Here is a 16,670-nt window from a genome sequence, read left to right on the forward strand (position 1 = left end):
CGCGTGGTTTAAAAACAAGTGAATTGTTGATAAAATGTGGGCACAATTTGAATATTGATGAGACGTGTTCAAATGTAGGTAGAAATATGCTTATTTCTGCTCATAAGAAAAAGCTTTCTGTTAGTGTTAGTTATATGATCTTCCTGATTGCAATAGAGATCAAAATATATGGAAAGAAATTTAAGATGGCACAATCTTGTCAGATTGGAAAACAACCTAAGTGATTTAAAATGCTTTTTTAAAGAAATACAGCGTATGCTCTATCAGTCATGACGAGGATATACTGTGCAGAAAAAAAAATCCACAGCTTAATACAAACCCATTGCCATCGAGTTGATTCCAATCATAGTGACCCTATAGAACAGAGTTGATCTGCCCCATAGGGCTTCCTAGGCAGTGAATCTTTATGGGAGGAGCCCTGGTGGCTCAGAGGTTAAGAGCTCGGCTGCTAATCGAAAGGTCAACAGTTCGAATCCACCTGCTGCTCCTTGGAAATCCTATGGGGCCATTCCACTCTGTCCTATAGGGCCCCTATGAGCTGGAATCGACTTGACGGTAGCAGGTTCGGCTTTTTATACAGAAAGACACTGCTACATCTTTCTCCCGTAGAGCAGCTTGTGGGTTTGAACCGCCTACCTTTCCTGGTTAGCAGCCAAGCACTTAACCACTGCGCCACCAAGGCTCCTGGCTTAACACCACAAAGGTTTATTTCTCTCTCATGCTATATGTCCATCACAGCTCTACATTGTCCTGATGCCAGGACCCGAGCTTACAGACCAGCCCAGTCTGGAGGGTCACTGGTTGCCCCAGCAAAGGAAGGAAAGCCCCAGCACCCTCCCCTTAGGAGTTAAATGCTCAGGCCTAGGAGCGTCCAGGGCCCTTCTGTGCCTGATCTGTGCCTAAGCCGCTTCTTTCCTGTCTCAAAAGTGATTGGTTTAAAATACTCCGTACATTGATATGGCCTCATTAGCATAACAAAGAAAACCCTGTTCCCAAATGGGATCTGCATCCACAGGTATAGGGCTAGAATTCCAACACATATTTTTGGGGGGGTACCACTCAATGTTTAACACTTCCTAATAGTAAGTCATTAGCCAGAGCATGTCGCACAGGCTCTACCACCCGTGACAAAGACAAGAAGTGCCTGGAAGTAGAGCTCTCGAAAAAGCAGGGAAGACCACCAATGGCCACTCTTGTCACGTAGGTGTGGACACTTAGATACAGCACTACCTGGCTAAGTGTCGTTATTGGATACGCAAATTCTGAACTGAGCCAGCAAAGCACATGGTCCGCAGTTAAACAATCAAATGATGAAGATGTTGGCTGGAAAACAACCAAGACCAAAAAAAGAAAGGCGCCCTGGTGGCAAAGGGGTTAAGAGCTTAGCTGCTGACTAAAAGGTCGGCAGTTTGCATCCACCAGCCGCTCCTTGGAAACCCTGTGGGGCAGTTCTACTCTGTCTTACGGGGTTGCTATAAGACGGAATCAACTCAACACCAATGGGTAAGGAAAACAGATAAAATATAAAAGAAGTGTGAGAAATACTCATGAACATGTAATCCATTGTGCATTATTTTTTTAAAAATAGCCAAAGCCGATTGTGAATGTGATTATTAAAATGAGCAAATATTTTATTCAATATCACATTTTCATAGCAATATATATGTGTGTAATTTATTTACTGCAGCTCAAAGGAGAATTGCTGTAATTATCCAAATAGTTTAAAAGTAAAGCCAGCCTTGTGCCCATATCTGCACATTTGAGATGAACAGTTTTCACACCCTCAATTCCTAAGCCACCCTGGGGTGTTTTTGTTGTTGTTGTTGTAAGGTGCTGTCGAGTCGATTCCGACTCACAGCAACCCTGTGTACAACAGAATGAAACACTGCCCAGTCCTGTGCCATCCTCACAATCATTGTTTTGCTTAAGCCCATTGTTGCAGCCACTGTGTCAAATCTACCTTATTAAGGGTCCTCCTCTTTTCCACTGACCCGGTACTCTGACAAGCATGATGTCCTTCTCCAGGGACTGATCCCTCCTAAAAACATGTCCAAAGTATGTAAGACACAGTCTCGACATCCTTGCTTCTAAGGAGCATTCTGGTTGTACTTCTTCCAAGACAGATCTGTTCATTCTTTTGGCAGTCCATGGTATATTCAATATTCTTCGCCAACACCACAATTCAAAGGCGTCAATCCTTCTTCAGTCTTCCTTATTCATTGTCCAGCTTTCACATGCATATGATGCAATTGAAAATACTAGTCTTCAAGGTGACATCTTTGCTTTTCAACACTTTAAAGAGGTCCTTTGCAGCAGATTTTCCCAATGGAATGTCTTTTGATTTCTTGACTGCTGCTTCCATGGGCGTTGATTATGGATCCAAGTAAAATGAAATCCTTGACAACCTCAATCTTTTCTCCATTTGTTATGATGCTGTTTATTGGTCCAGTTGTAAGGATTTTTTTTTTCTTTATGTTGAGGTGTAATCCATACAGGAGCCTATAGTCTTTGATCTTCATCAGTAAATGCTTCAAGTCCTCTTCACTTTCAGCAAGCAAGGTTGTGTTATCTGCATATCTCAGGTTGTTAAGGAGTCCTCCTCCAATCCTGATACCTCCTTCTCCTTCATATGGTAGCGACAGTTTATTAAGCCGTTCCTTGATGTGGGTTAGAGAAGGCAACTCACATCCAGAACCTGAGTTAATCAATGGATTATGAAACAATGACTTATTCTTGGGACCAGGTCTCTTACAAAATTAAGAAGCTTGGGCAAGACCTTCAGAAGCCATGAAAGGCCCATTTCAGATTTTGATGCTACAGGACATTAAAGCGAAATGAAGAAACATTGAGAGAAGGTAACAAAATCGGGGAAAATCATTGCATGAAAAAAATTAAACAGAATGCACAGATCTGTGCTATTTTCAAGATAATCCCAGGATTCTTATGTGTTTTTCATTTGTCAGGCACCACAGGCAGTGTGGCAGAAACAGGACACAGGTTAGAGCTGCATAATAGATGAGCAGCCTGTCAGCCGTCTCTGTGACATCTGGGTGGTTGCACTCAGAGACACCACAGGGCTGAAGCCCCCGTGAGCCTGAGGGCAGCCACGCTCCCAGCCCAGGAGGGCTCTGCGCTGGGGACGCTGGGAGGGAACTGGATTCACTTTCAGACCACAAAGCCCAGCATCCTCCTCTCCTCCCCTCGCCTGCCCAGGACCAACTGAGCACCTGGAAGTCAGCTCAGGGAGGAAACCGAAGCCCAGGGCTGGGAGGATGCCTGCTCTCCTTGGCTCACTGCCTCTGAGGCCAACAGTCAGTCACACAGGAGAGGAAGCCGAAGTGACTCAGGGGACACACGGCTTGTTAGCAGGCACAGGACCAGAGGCTGTCCTCCCAGAGATGCTTCACAGATTACGGTATGAAGACAGGCCACTGTGGTGCACGCATGTTGCTGGGATGCTGGCAGCTAGGCCACGGTATTTCAAATACCAGCAGAATCACCCATGGTGGACGGGTTTCAGCAGAGCTTCCAAACTAAGACTAGGAAGAAAGGTCTGGTCATTTACCTCTGAAAACCAGTCAATGAAAGCCCTAGGAAGCCTCAGCTCCTCTCCCCCAGGAGCCTCACTGCTCACCATTCCTCATGTGAAATTGCTTAGGAGCTGCGCTCCTTCTCACTGGTCTCTCCAACATATTTTAATTCTTCTATATTCCCTTTTTAATAAAATTTGCTTAAATAAACACTTGTAACACTCCATAGGTGGCCTGACTAGTATGGAATTATTTACCTATTACTTGTTTTCCTCTTGTATGAATCATCTTTGCCAATTTAGCTGTCTGAAATCTTTGTATTTTTATAAATATTAAGACTCTTTATATGTTTAAAAAAACAAAGCCTTTGCCATCAGGTCGATTCTGACTCCTAGTGACCCTAGAGGACAGACTAGAACTGCCCCATAGGGTTTCCAAGGATGGAATGGTGAATTTGAACTGCCAGCCTCTTAGTTAGCAGCCAAACTCTTAACCTCTGTGCCACCAGGGCTCCAAGAAAGGCTTCTCCGACCGGGAATCAAACCTGGGCCACGGCAGTGAGAGCGTTGAAGCCTAACCACTTCCTTGTATATTAGAGGTGTGAATTCTAGTTGTCACGTGTATTTTCTTGTTCCATTGCTCTTTTTGAAGTTTAATTTTATTGTTTTTAATTGTAGTTTAAAATTCAATACTGCAGTATATAATAAATTATAGACAAACGTGTGTGTGGAGGGGGGGAACCTAAGGATCCCAGCATAATATTGTCTGATTTAGTGTTGAAGATGAGCCGCCTAGGGTAGAAGGCACTCAAAGTACACAGTGGCTGCAACAATGGACTCAAGCGTGCCAACGATCAATCATGAAGATGGTACAAGACTAAGCAACATTTTGTCCTGTGGTACACAGGGTCACAATGACTCAGGGCTGACCCAATGGCAACTATCTTAGGCTGGGTTCTCCAAGTGAGCAAAACCATTAAACCATATATATGAAGATAGAGAGGATTATTTCAAGGAAATCGCTCATGCTGTTGTGGAAGCTGGCAAGTCCCAGATCTGTGTGTCAGATGTCAGACTGGAGGCTTCTCCTGACTCACGTGGCTACAGGGGCTGACGAACCCAAAATCAGCAGGTCAGGCTGCTGGCTCACAGGGTGGCAGGAGCTGGCAAATCCCCAAATTGGCACATCAGGTGCAGGCTGCCGGCTCACGTCCCAAGAAACAGAGGTCAGATGATGAAGAGTCGGGTGGAGGATGAGAGAGAGCAAACTCTGCCAGAACATCCATATAGAATGGAGGCAGGCCACATTCCCAAGGAAACCCCCCTTCCAACTGACTGGCGGGTCACATCAGATCACAAAATGGAGGATGATTACTTAACACCTGCCAAACCGCTAAGAACCATGGCCTAGCCAAGTTGACACATAACCTTCACCACCGCAGCCACTAACAACAAGAAAAGAATGGCTGGGTGGGCTGAGAACTGGGGGTGGCGGGGAGCCGGGCCTTGGGCTCCGCCTGCTGCCCTGGTAGCTGCTCTGTTGCATGTCCCTCACGAGCCCCAGGCTTTCAACCTTCTTCTGTCACCTCTAGAGAGGGCCTTTTGTTTCTGGTCACACAGCATAACTCCACCCATCCTGACCAATACAGAAACTTATTTATTTCTTAAAACCATGATTAACTGGCTACCCTCACCTGGACCAGAGCCCTGGTGGCACAGTGGTTAGGAGCTTGGCTGCTGATCAAACACTGGCAGTTTGAATCCACCAGACGCTCCTTGGAAACCCTATCAGGCAGTTCTACTCCGTCCTACAGGTTTGCTATGAGTCAGAATCATTTTGACGGCAACAAGTTTGGGTTTTTTTTTTTTTGGTTTTTTTGGACCAGTGGGTATATTTGAAAAAAAAAAAAAAAAAGACGTTTGATTTAAAGTACAAGGCTAGGTTCATTTCCCATTTGGGAAAGCTATTTTCTGTTGGATCTTGAGCAAATTACTTAACACCTTTAAAACACTGTTTCTTCAGTTCCAAAAAGGGTGAAACAACACCCGTCTCCTAAAATTGTCGGGGGACCAAGTGAGAAGACGCGTGTAAAAAGCTTCTGTCAATTATAAAGCCACTCCTGCCCTCCACGTCTTCCAAACTGGGAGGGTTAAAGAGGACCTGGGGTCCTGCTGGTGGCTGCTAACCAAAAGGTTGGAGGTTCCAGCCCACCTAGAGGCACCACGAGAGAAAGCCCTGGCAGGGGACCTCCTATCGCCGGGCAAGCAGAGCCGGGAGCGGAGCGTGGCCTTTGGACCTGGGGCTCCTGCTCTGAGAAACTCCTAAACCAGGGTAAGACTGATGACAAGGACGTTCCCCGAGAGCCCACAGAGAAAGAAAGCCCTCCCCTGGAGCTGACACCCTGAATTCGGACCTCTAGCCTCCTGAATTCTGAGCGAATAAATAGAATTCTGTTTGTTGAAGCCAACAGAAAGGAGGAAAGGCCCGGCAATCTACCGTGGAAAAGTCTGCCTCTGAAAACCCCACAGAGCGGAGTTCTATTCTGGCACACGCGGGGTCACTGTAAGTCAGAATGACTTGACGGCAACTGGAAAGAGGACCTGGGAACTCCAGTCATTGCCCAGGTGTCCCCTGGGATTTACTTAATCCTGGTTTGAAGCCCATTACCTTAAATGTAGAGGAGCCCTGGTGGTGCAGTGGTTAAGCACCCTGCTGCTAACTGAAAGGTCAGTTCAGACCCTGTTCTGCAGGAGAAAGGTGTGGTTGTTGGCTTCTGTAAAGATTAAAAAAAACAAACCCAATTCCTACTCATAGTGACCCTATAGGACAGAGTAGAACTGTCCCACAGGGTTTCCAAGGAGCAGCTGGTGGATCTGAACTGCTGACCTTTTGGTTAGCAGCTAAGCTCTTAGCCACTGAGCCACCAGGGTTCCCTGTAAAGATTAGCCTGGGAAACCCTGTGGCGTTGGAATTGACTCAATGGCAACAGGTCGACAGGTATCACAATGCCTTTCTTATGCTTCACAGCACAGTTAAAACTTACCTGCGTGTCTCTCTCTCAGGTAACCATTGACGAGTCCATTCCCACTCCTGCGTCGGAGTTAAAAACAAAAACCCTGCTGTAGAGTCAATTCCGACTCGCACAGATACCATCACCATGTGTTTTGGTATCCCCCTTTCCCGAGGGTTGTGCGTAAGCGTAGGGAGGGGGTTCAGAGGGTCTTACTGTGAAAAACAGGACACTTGGTCCTTGGGTTCATCATCGCTTTGCTGAGACGTCCCACTCCCACCTGAACTTCATTTATCCATCAAAGTGTCGAAAGGGAAAATTGAGAACAAACATCTTACTTTGATGTTAAGGTTTTTCTTATCCATGAAACCAAATATTAACCGTAAAAAAGCCTGACCCAAACTGCACAAGCCTGCCAGAAACTGCTCTACAGCAATGTAAATGTAAATGTAATTTGTCTTAATCCCACAAGAAAAGGTTAGTTGTCAAACCATTACCTCCTAATTTGAATCCCCAGACATTTCAGGGCTGCAGGTGGGTGAAAGGCCAAATCATTAGTAGCCTGGCCAGAAGTCACCTGATATCAGTTACACCAGTAAAGGGGGAGGGCCGGCTTCAATCAATCACGTTAAGATTAGCCAATGGTTGATCTTTCATATTTCTTCCCCCTCTCCAGTTGCACAGTGGTTAGACAGCTTGGTTTCTAACCAAAAGGTCATCAGTTCGAATCCACCAGCTGCTCCTTGGAAACCCTATGGAGCAGTTCTACTCTACCCTATAGGGTAGCTATGAGTCAGGATCGACTCAATGGCAATGGATCTTGGGTTTCCCTCTTCATAAGCCTCATTGTACCTAGCTTCTTCGAGCCATTTGCTTTTTCTGAAACCAAAATGGTCTCCCTATACGCGTATAGGATAACTGCTCAGAATAAGCGTTGTGTTCAAATTTCAGTAAATTTTGATTATTTTTAACAAAAGCAATAATCAGGCTGTCCCTCATCCCCACTGAAAGGCCTCTTGGGTGCAGTTCTAGCAGCTGCAGCCAAGCCTGACCAAGCCGTCAAGTCAATGCCGAGTCATAGCAACCCTAGCCCCATAGAGATTCCAAGGAGCGCCTGATAGATTTGAACTGCCGACCTTTTGGTTAGCAGCCGCAGCACTTAACCATGACACCACCGGGGTTTCTCCTTGACCAAGGGCAGGGAGAGATTCTGGGGCTCCCCCACCATGCTGAGCTACAGCAAGACTGCGCAGGGATCCGTGTACCTAACCACACCACAACTTCTCAAGGGCCTGGTCCTTTCCCTGGTCACTACTTAGGACAAAGTGGCTCAAGGCTTCTTTGCTGTCAGATTTCCCAGATCAAAATGGAGGTGCAAGCACCACCCCCCAGGTTAGTGACAGGGCAAGAAGAACACACCCCCATGCACCCCCCCACTCCGTCACATACACCTATTCCGGGTTTCCTTCCTATCTCTTTCACTCCCCCTGCCCTCCTCTCCCCAAAATAAAACCTGTTGCCATAGAGTTGATTGTGACTCATGGTGACCCCAAGTGACAGAGTAGAACTGCTCCATAGGGTTTTCTTGGCTATTATCTTTCCGGTTGCAGATTGCAGGCCTTTCCTCCACAGTACTACTGGGTAAGTTCGAAGTGCCAACTTTTAGGTTGGTAGATGACAGCAAACCTTTTGCCCCCCCCACCCCCCACCCCTCAGCGACTTTCCCACTCCCCATTCCCTGAATTCAGGGCAATCTTTATCGAGCTAGCTGAATATTTATTCCCAATCCAGGGCCCAAATGAGCTATTTTTCACTTGAACTTTCTCAGTGTCTTATCTGTTGCCACCACCTGATCTTGTCACCACCCTATTCATTAACACCCCGGGAGGGAGAAGGTGGAGCCCTGGAGGCGCGGTTGTGAAGAGCTTGGCTGCTAACCAAAAGGTCAGCAGTTCAAATCCACCAGGCACTCCTTGGAAACCCTATGGGGCAGTTGTACTCTGTCCAGTGGGGTTGCTATGAGTAGGAATCAACTCCACGGTAGCGAGGTTTATCTAGCCTAGAGGTAAGAAGCCTTCCCCTAACACACCAGGTATGTGGCCAAATCTATTATTTATGCCTTAAATACCCTCCCAGGTAAGCTTTTGAAACTCATAGGCTTTTGTCTGTTTTTCAACAACATCAGTTCTCCCCGATAATGAATACCTCTATGTCTGAGCTTGGAGTAGGGAAAGGTCAAAGGTTGCGGGGAAATAGAAACTAATTGGAAAATTAAGACCACCATTAATGTTTCAAAATATTATTCTGTGACATTATCCTCTGGTTTTGCTGCAACTTGCATGGTTAAGAGCTCAGGCGGCTTACCAAAAGGTTGGCAGTTTGAACCCACCAGCCGCTCCTTGGAAACCCTATAGATCAGTTCTCCTCTGTCTGACAGGGTTGTTATCAGTCAGAATCAACTTGATGGCAGTGGGTTTGGTTTGGTTATCAAAATTTCAAGAGCTTCAGCTTGCCTGCTTCTGCCCTTGTTAGCCTCCCTTACTAGATGCCAGCAGTGATTGTCTGCTGCTGAGGCCCCAAAAGCCCCCAGGTCACTGCAAAGCCACCAGGGCCACTTCCTGGTTCTGCCCAAACCAGGGGCACTGAGCTGCCTAATCGGTGATGGCTCATCTGCGCTCTGGATGTCCTCGGAGACTCTGAGAAACAGCTCTTCTAGCTTTTACTTCCTGTTGAACTTCCTTGGCTGTGAGACCACAGGGCTGGTGCAGGAGGGGATCTGAGTGACATACGTGCTCCAAGCTTGGAGCTTTCACACACTCACCCCTCCGTAGGGGAGTCTTTCCCATCAGGGTCCTGGCTCCTGCAAGCAAAGAGGCCTCAGGTAGACCACCCCATGGACCCTCTGGGTATGTGCAGACAAGTTTGAATCCAAGAAGGAAGACAGACAAGGCTCTCAAGCTGAGCCCCCAAAACCAAAGCCATTGCCATCCAGTTGATTGTGACGCATGGCAACCGCATGTGTTACAGAGTAGAACTGCTCCATAGGGTTTTCTAGGCTGTAATCATTACAAAAGGAGGTTGCTAGGGCTTTCTTCTGCAGCGCTGCTGGGTGGGTTTGAACCCTCAACCTTTAGGTTGGTAGATGAGTGAAAACAATTTACAGCACTCAGGGACCCTAGCTGAGACCCACCCTGCCCCAAAATAATTAATACCAAAGACTGACCAATATACGTATAATAGGTGGTAGGGGCTCAAACTAAAGAATTTTGCCTCTGTTCATGGATGTCAGAGTCCCTGGGTGGTGCAGAAGGTTAACATACTTAGCTGTTAACCAAGAGGTTGGCAGTTTAAGTCTACCCAGAGACACCTTGAAAAAAGGCCTGGCAGTCTATTTCTGAAAAATCAGCCACTGAAAACTCTAAAGAGTACAGTTCTACTCTGACATGCATGGGGTCGCCGTGAGTCAACCAGATAGCAACTGATTACCCAATATAGCTCTAAGCGCAGACCCTATCACAACTCAGAGAATTAGGTACAACAGTGTTAACTTACAGCTCTAACTTTGCCGTATGTCTCTGGAGCTATAGAAGAGACAGAAGATTGAGAGAAGCTGTGTTTCTTATCAAGGAAATGCTGGCGACCAGCCTGCCTATTTGTGCTCACGGAATGGTAAGCTTTCTACCACGTGGTGGATAATTAAACCTAGAACCTGTAGACCACTTTGAATCCAGCTGCCATTGCTAGCTGAATGATTCAGGGCAAATTGCCTTGGGTTGTTGTTAGGTGCTGTCGAGTCGGTTCCAACTCATAGCAACTCTATATACAACAGAACAAAACTCTGGCTAGTCCTACACCTTCCTCACAATCATTGCTGTGCCTGAGCCGTCCTTGCAGCTCTGTCAATCCAGCTCGTTGAGGGTCTTCCTCTCTTTTGCTGACCCTCTACTTTACCAAGCATGATGTCTTTCTCCAGGGACTTGTCCCTCCTGATAACATGTCTAAAAATACATGAGACGAAGTCTCGCCATCCTTGCTTCTAAGGAGCATTCTGGTTGTACTTCTTCCAAGATAGATTTGTTCATTCTTCTGGCAATCCATGGTATATTCAATATTCTTCGTCAATGCCATAATTCAAAGGCATCAGTTCTTCTTCGGTCTTCCTTATTTATTGTATAGCTTTCACATGCATGTGAGGCAATTTAAAATACCATGGCTTGGGTCAGGCATAACTTAGTCTTCAAAGTGACATCCTTGCTTTTCAACACTTTGAAGAGGCCTGACCTTTGTGAAATGGGGAAATCCATGGCTACCTAAAATGATATTATGAGGACTCAATGAGCCATCAATGTGAAATACAGAAAGTGAAAGAATTCGATATCCCATAGAAACCTTTGCAAATATAAGGTATGTTTATAGCTAACAATATGCCATGAGATGTATAAAAGATTCTAGTCCTTTGCACTTCCAACTTACTTGGATTTCAGATAAATGGGAATTTGCTGAAATCTGCCTCAGGTTTTCCTGTATGGAGCTGAGATTTCATAGGCATTAGGCTCTTTCTCGAAGGCCCATGCCAGCTCCGGCGTCCTATAATTCTAAATGTCAGACGGAATGAGGCTATGATAGCAACATTCATTCTCTCATGGCAGATAGATGGGGACCAAGAGCCCAGGGACAGAGCTCGAGTTGATCAAGAATGAAGGATGGCACAGGCCAGCGGACACACTTCTGAACGAGGTATTTTGTTCCTGTGTCCATTATTTGTTTGTTACACGTATAATCACAGTGTGAACACAACATACACCAGGAACTGTGTTAGGAGGAATGAGTGTGATCGGGGGTAGGGAGAGTTGTGATGATGAATAAGACAATGGCCTCAAAGACTTCCCCATCAAGTGGGGAGACAAAAATGCCATCTGCGATGACTCCAATGCCTCAGGTCTCACTCCTCGGGGTTCCCACTGAGGACAGATTACACAGATGCTCACATCTCCTGGATTCCAAAGACCCACCTACCCACACGGGAACTCCACACCAAACCCACTACCACTGAGACCACTCCCACTCACTGCAACCCCACAGGACAGAGTAGAACTGCCCCATAGGGTTTCTGAGCCTGTCATCTCTACGGAAGCAGACTGACTCATCTTCTCCGGTGGAGCTGCTGGGGGGGTTCGAATCACCAACCTTTCTGTTAGCAGCTGAGCTAACTGCTTGCTAACCCATTGCCATCGCCATCAAGTCGATTCTGACTCACAGTGACCTTATAGAGCAGAATTGAATAGAACTGCCCCATAGTTTCCAAGGAGCACCTGGTGGATTTGAATTGACGACTTTTTGGTTAGCAGCCATAGCATTTAACTACTGTACTGCTAGGGTTTCCCTGTTGGCACAGTGGTTAAGAGCTCCACTGCTAACCGAAAGGTCGGCAATTCGAGTCCAAGGAGCCAGCCGCTCCTTGGAAATCCTATGGGGCAGTTCTACTCTGTCCTATAGGGTCGCTATGAGTCAGAATTGACTCGACAGGTATGGGTTTAACCCCTTGCTAAATCCGCCAGGCATTTCTGGGAGTTCCCCGTGTGTGCAGTGAGAATCTGTTTGGGGGGTGGGGAATGTCTTGCTGTATGAGAATTTAGAGTCTGTGGGTGGGGGGAGGCCCTCTGTGTGTGCAGTGAGGGTCCGTGGGGGCGGTCCCACTGTGTGCAGTGAGGGTCTGTGGAGGTCCTGCTGTGTGCAGTGAGGGTCCCTGGAGGGGTGTCCCATTTGTGTGCAGTGAGGATCCACGGCAGTCTCTTGACTGTGCCTGCACATGTGATGAGCCAGACCCAGCAGGTCATCCTGGATCCCCAGAACTGAGACGTCTTTCTTTTTGAGGGGGATTCTGAGTGTTTCAAAGTGTCCATCGTGAACAAGATGTCACTAAAGGAGGCTTTATTTGAAACTTTCAGACTTAAAATAATGATGTCCAGATTGCTGCTATGAGCTCAGGGAAACACACACACACAAACCAGACACCATCCGAGGAGGCTGATTTACCCTGAAGCTAAGAAACCTCAAGCTTCAGGGCCTGTCACTCACTGTGCAGGTGTCTTCAGAGGCCATGTCCCTAGCTTTGTAGTTGTCATCTTATGTTCGTTTTCTTAAAAAGGGGACCCAAGCTGTTAAGCATCTGGTCCCATAAAACCAACTGCCCTAGTACAACAGAGCTGTTAGGACATGTGGCACCATGAGCCTGAACACACACAGACTCACACACAGACACACACTCACAGATACACACATGCACTCACATGCTTAGTGGACAGTCCTTCCAAGACCAGGAAGTGCTGCTGCCATCCTGGTGGCAAGATGTTTAAGCATTCAGCTGCTATCCAAAATGTCAGCAGTTCAAATCTACCAGCTGCTCTTTGGCAACCCTACGGGGCAGTTCTATTGTGCCCTATAGGGTCTCTATGAGTCTGAATCAACTCTATGGCAAAGGGTTTGTTTTTTGGTTTTGGTTCAGAGCCTGTAGCCTTTTACCTGGGAAATCTCCCTGCTCCCACTAAACATTCAACGCCACTCTGCTTGGTCTGCCACACTGCTCACTGCCTTCCTACTACCCCCTCATCTAATCCTTTGCTGCTGTCCTTTCTTCCCTCTCTCCCTCCCTCCACCCATCCCTTCCTTCCTTCCCTCCCTCCATCCTTCCTTCCATGTCTAACAGAAGAAAACGTTGCCCAGTCCTGGACCATCTTCATGATTATTATTGGTATGTCTGAGTCAGTTGTTGCAGCCACTGTGTTAATCCATCTCACTGAGGGTGTCCGTCACCTTCACTGGGGCCGGTCCCCCTTGACTTCCCAGAGCCTTTGGCTGCACTTGGAATCTCCAAGAAGGACCTGTGGGACTAGAGTTAGAGGACGGCACTCTGGAAAACATCATCGAGACCATGAACAACTGCTGACCTCACCAGGCTGCTGAAGTTGTTGTTGTTAGTTGCCATCGAGTCCGCCTCTGTAATCATTGTGGCCCCTGCACTACGTAACAAAACGCTGCCTGGTCCTGAGCCAGCCACGTGATTGGTTGTTGATCAGGCTGTTGTGACCCACAGGATTTTCATTGGCCAGTGTTTGGAAGTAGATGACCAGGTCTTTCTCCCTAGTCCTTCTTAGCCTAGAAGCTCCACTGAAACTTGTTCAGCATCATAGCAACACACAAACCCTCACGTCACAGTTGGGTGGTGGCTGCTTCTGAGGTGCACTGGCCAGGAATGAACTTGGGTCCCCTGCATGGAAGGTGAGAATTCTACCATGAACCACCGGTGCCTCTCATCCCTCAACTGCTGCTATAATATCCCTCCACCAGATTTCGCCTAGAGCCCTGGTGGCGCAGTGGTTGAGAGCTACTGCTGCCAATCAAAAGGCCGGCAGTTCGAATCCAAGGAGACAACCACTCCTTGGAAACCCTACGGGGAAGTTCTGTCCTATAGGGTCACTATGAGTCAGAATCAACTTGATGGCAGTGGGTAACAGGTAGATTTCCACTAGCAGTCTGCAGCCTCCACTAGGCCATGCTGGGGACAGGATCACAGCTTTGCTGACTGTCTACCCAGGGAAGCAGGCTACTAACCTTAGTATTCTTGGTTTCGCTGAAGATTCCTCCAAAAAAAGTAAAACACGAACACATGTATTTGACATCTTGGCTCTTTCCTGGTCCTCTCTTCTTCTTCCCATAATACCCAAGCCTACAGAGATCAGATCTCCCCCCTCCCCGCCCCGCCCCCAATGAAACCTGCACTTCCTGTCCATTACAGCCTTAGTTTTCTCTGCCGGAGATTTACAGAAACTATGTGAGCCAGCCCACCAGCCCTGGCTCTGGATACGTTAATGGAAGCACAAGGAATTTAGAAATCCATTTCTGATCCCCAAAGCCTGCCTTTGGAGGCTATTATCTTGCTAGTGACTCAGAAATCCTATTTGCTAGTCAAAGATGAGAAATAACTTCATTGTTGGGCTTGGTCTCCACCCTTTCCCTGAAGCTCTTACTTACACCCATTGCTTCAGTGGGTGGGGGGACCTCAGGCCAACAATCATTCCAGGAGATAGCAAGTCTGCAGAACATATATTTAAATTATTATCCCCCGTAGACACATATGTTGCAAACCTGGTATTCATAATGTTACAAATAGAGGCATTACCGGCTCTCAGGGGTCCAGAAACAAGGAGAAAGCATTTGTCTGTTATGCTTAGGTAGGATTTACTTCCTATTACTTTCTTCCAGGGCCCGTTTTCCCAACACCTGGGCTTTTTAACACTATTATAAAGAAAGAGCACATTCTCATTGAAGAAACGGCTATTTGTATCCTGAGCTCACTGCACGCTTTTGAGTGAGCTTCACTGTGGATTTCTAGGGAAGCACCTGAAATGTCAAGCCTCGCACGTCCATCCTTTCAGGAAGTCTTGTTGTTGTTGTCACTCGCTGTGGAGTCGATTCCGACTCATGGAGACCCCACGTGTCACAGTAGACCTGTGCTCCACGTGGTTTTCAAGACTGGAACCTTTCAGAAGCGGATTGCCAGGCCTTTCTTCCGAGGTGCCTCTGGGTGGGTCCCAACCTTTGGACTATTAATCAAGTGTTTAACCATTTACTCCACCCAGGGACTCCACTCAGGAAGGCATCGTTCAGTGGAAAACATCCCACATTCTGGTCCCAGCTGTGCCACAAAGCAGCAGTTGGATTTAGAGGTGTCACGTTGCCTTTCTGGACTTCGGTTTCTTCTTCTGTCAAGTGAGGGGGTTGATGAGCTCAGCAGGCTTCCTGACTATTGATTGACATGAACGGCTGGTTGTCAAACTCGGCTCAAGCAGTCTCCACCCAACCTGAACCTGGCTAGCGCCTACTCAGCCCTTCAGACTCAACCCCTGGGTCGCCTTCTCCAGGAAGTCTTCCAGGTCCCCCTCCTCCAGTCTTGGTTAGCTGACCCTCCTGTTACATCCCATAATTCCCTGCATATAACTTAGGTGTGCACTTACTGGTTACTGTCGAGTCCACCCAAATCATGAGGACCCTATTTGTGTCAGAGTAGAACTATGCTCTGTAGAGTTTATTGTGCTAAATATATATGTTTTCAATGGCTGGTTTTTGGAAGTAGATTGCCAGGACTTTCCTTTGAGGCACCTCCGGGTGCACTCAAACCACCAACCTTTCAGTTAGCAGCCAATCACATGAATGATCTCCACCAGTCAGGGACTCCAATCCATGGATGATTTCCACCAGTCAGTCAGGGCCTCCAATCCATGGATGATTTCCACCAGTCAGTCAGGGCCTCCAATCCATGGATGATTTCCACCAGTCAGTCAGGGCCTCCAATCGATGAATGATTTCCACTAGTCAGTCAGGGCCTCCAATCGATGAATGATTTCCACCAGTCAGTCAGGGTCTCCAATCGATGAATGATTTCCACCAGTCAGCCAGGGACTCCAATCGAAGGATGATTTCCACCAGTCAGGGGCTCCAGTCAATGAATGATTTCCACCAGTCAGTCAGGGCCTCCAATCCATGGATGACCTCCACCAGTCAGGGACTCCAATCGATGAATGATTTCCACCAGTCAGTCAGGGCCTCCAATCAATGAATGATTTCCACCAGTCAGTCAGGGCCTCCAATCGAAGGATGATTTCCACCAGTCAGTCAGGGCCTCCAGTGGATGAATGATTTCCACCAATCAGTCAGGGCCTCCAATGGATGGATGATTTCCATCAGTCAGGGCCTCCAGTCGTTCGTTCACCACACAGTGAAATGATGGTCTGTTCAGGAGTGGGAAACACAGAGGACCTGGTGTTTTTTCAGTCTCTCTGTTCTCAGATTCTAGCACAGTATGTGGTTATAGTAGGGCTGTTAATACTCATAGTGACCCTATAGGATAGAGTAGAACTGCCCCATCATGTTTCCAAGGAGAGGCTGGTGGATTTGAGCTGCCAACCTTTTGATTAGCAGCCGTTGCTCTTAACCACTGTGCCACAAGGGCTCCAATACATATTTGATGATTTTACAAAAATCTGTGATAGTCATTCCCTTAACCAGGTGTCATGGTGTTGATTCCAACTCGTGGTGTGTCAGAGTAGAACTGTGCTCCACACGGTTTTCAG

Source organism: Elephas maximus, chromosome 9 (genome assembly GCF_024166365.1).
Source record: "Elephas maximus indicus isolate mEleMax1 chromosome 9, mEleMax1 primary haplotype, whole genome shotgun sequence".
Lineage (NCBI taxonomy): Eukaryota > Metazoa > Chordata > Mammalia > Proboscidea > Elephantidae > Elephas > Elephas maximus.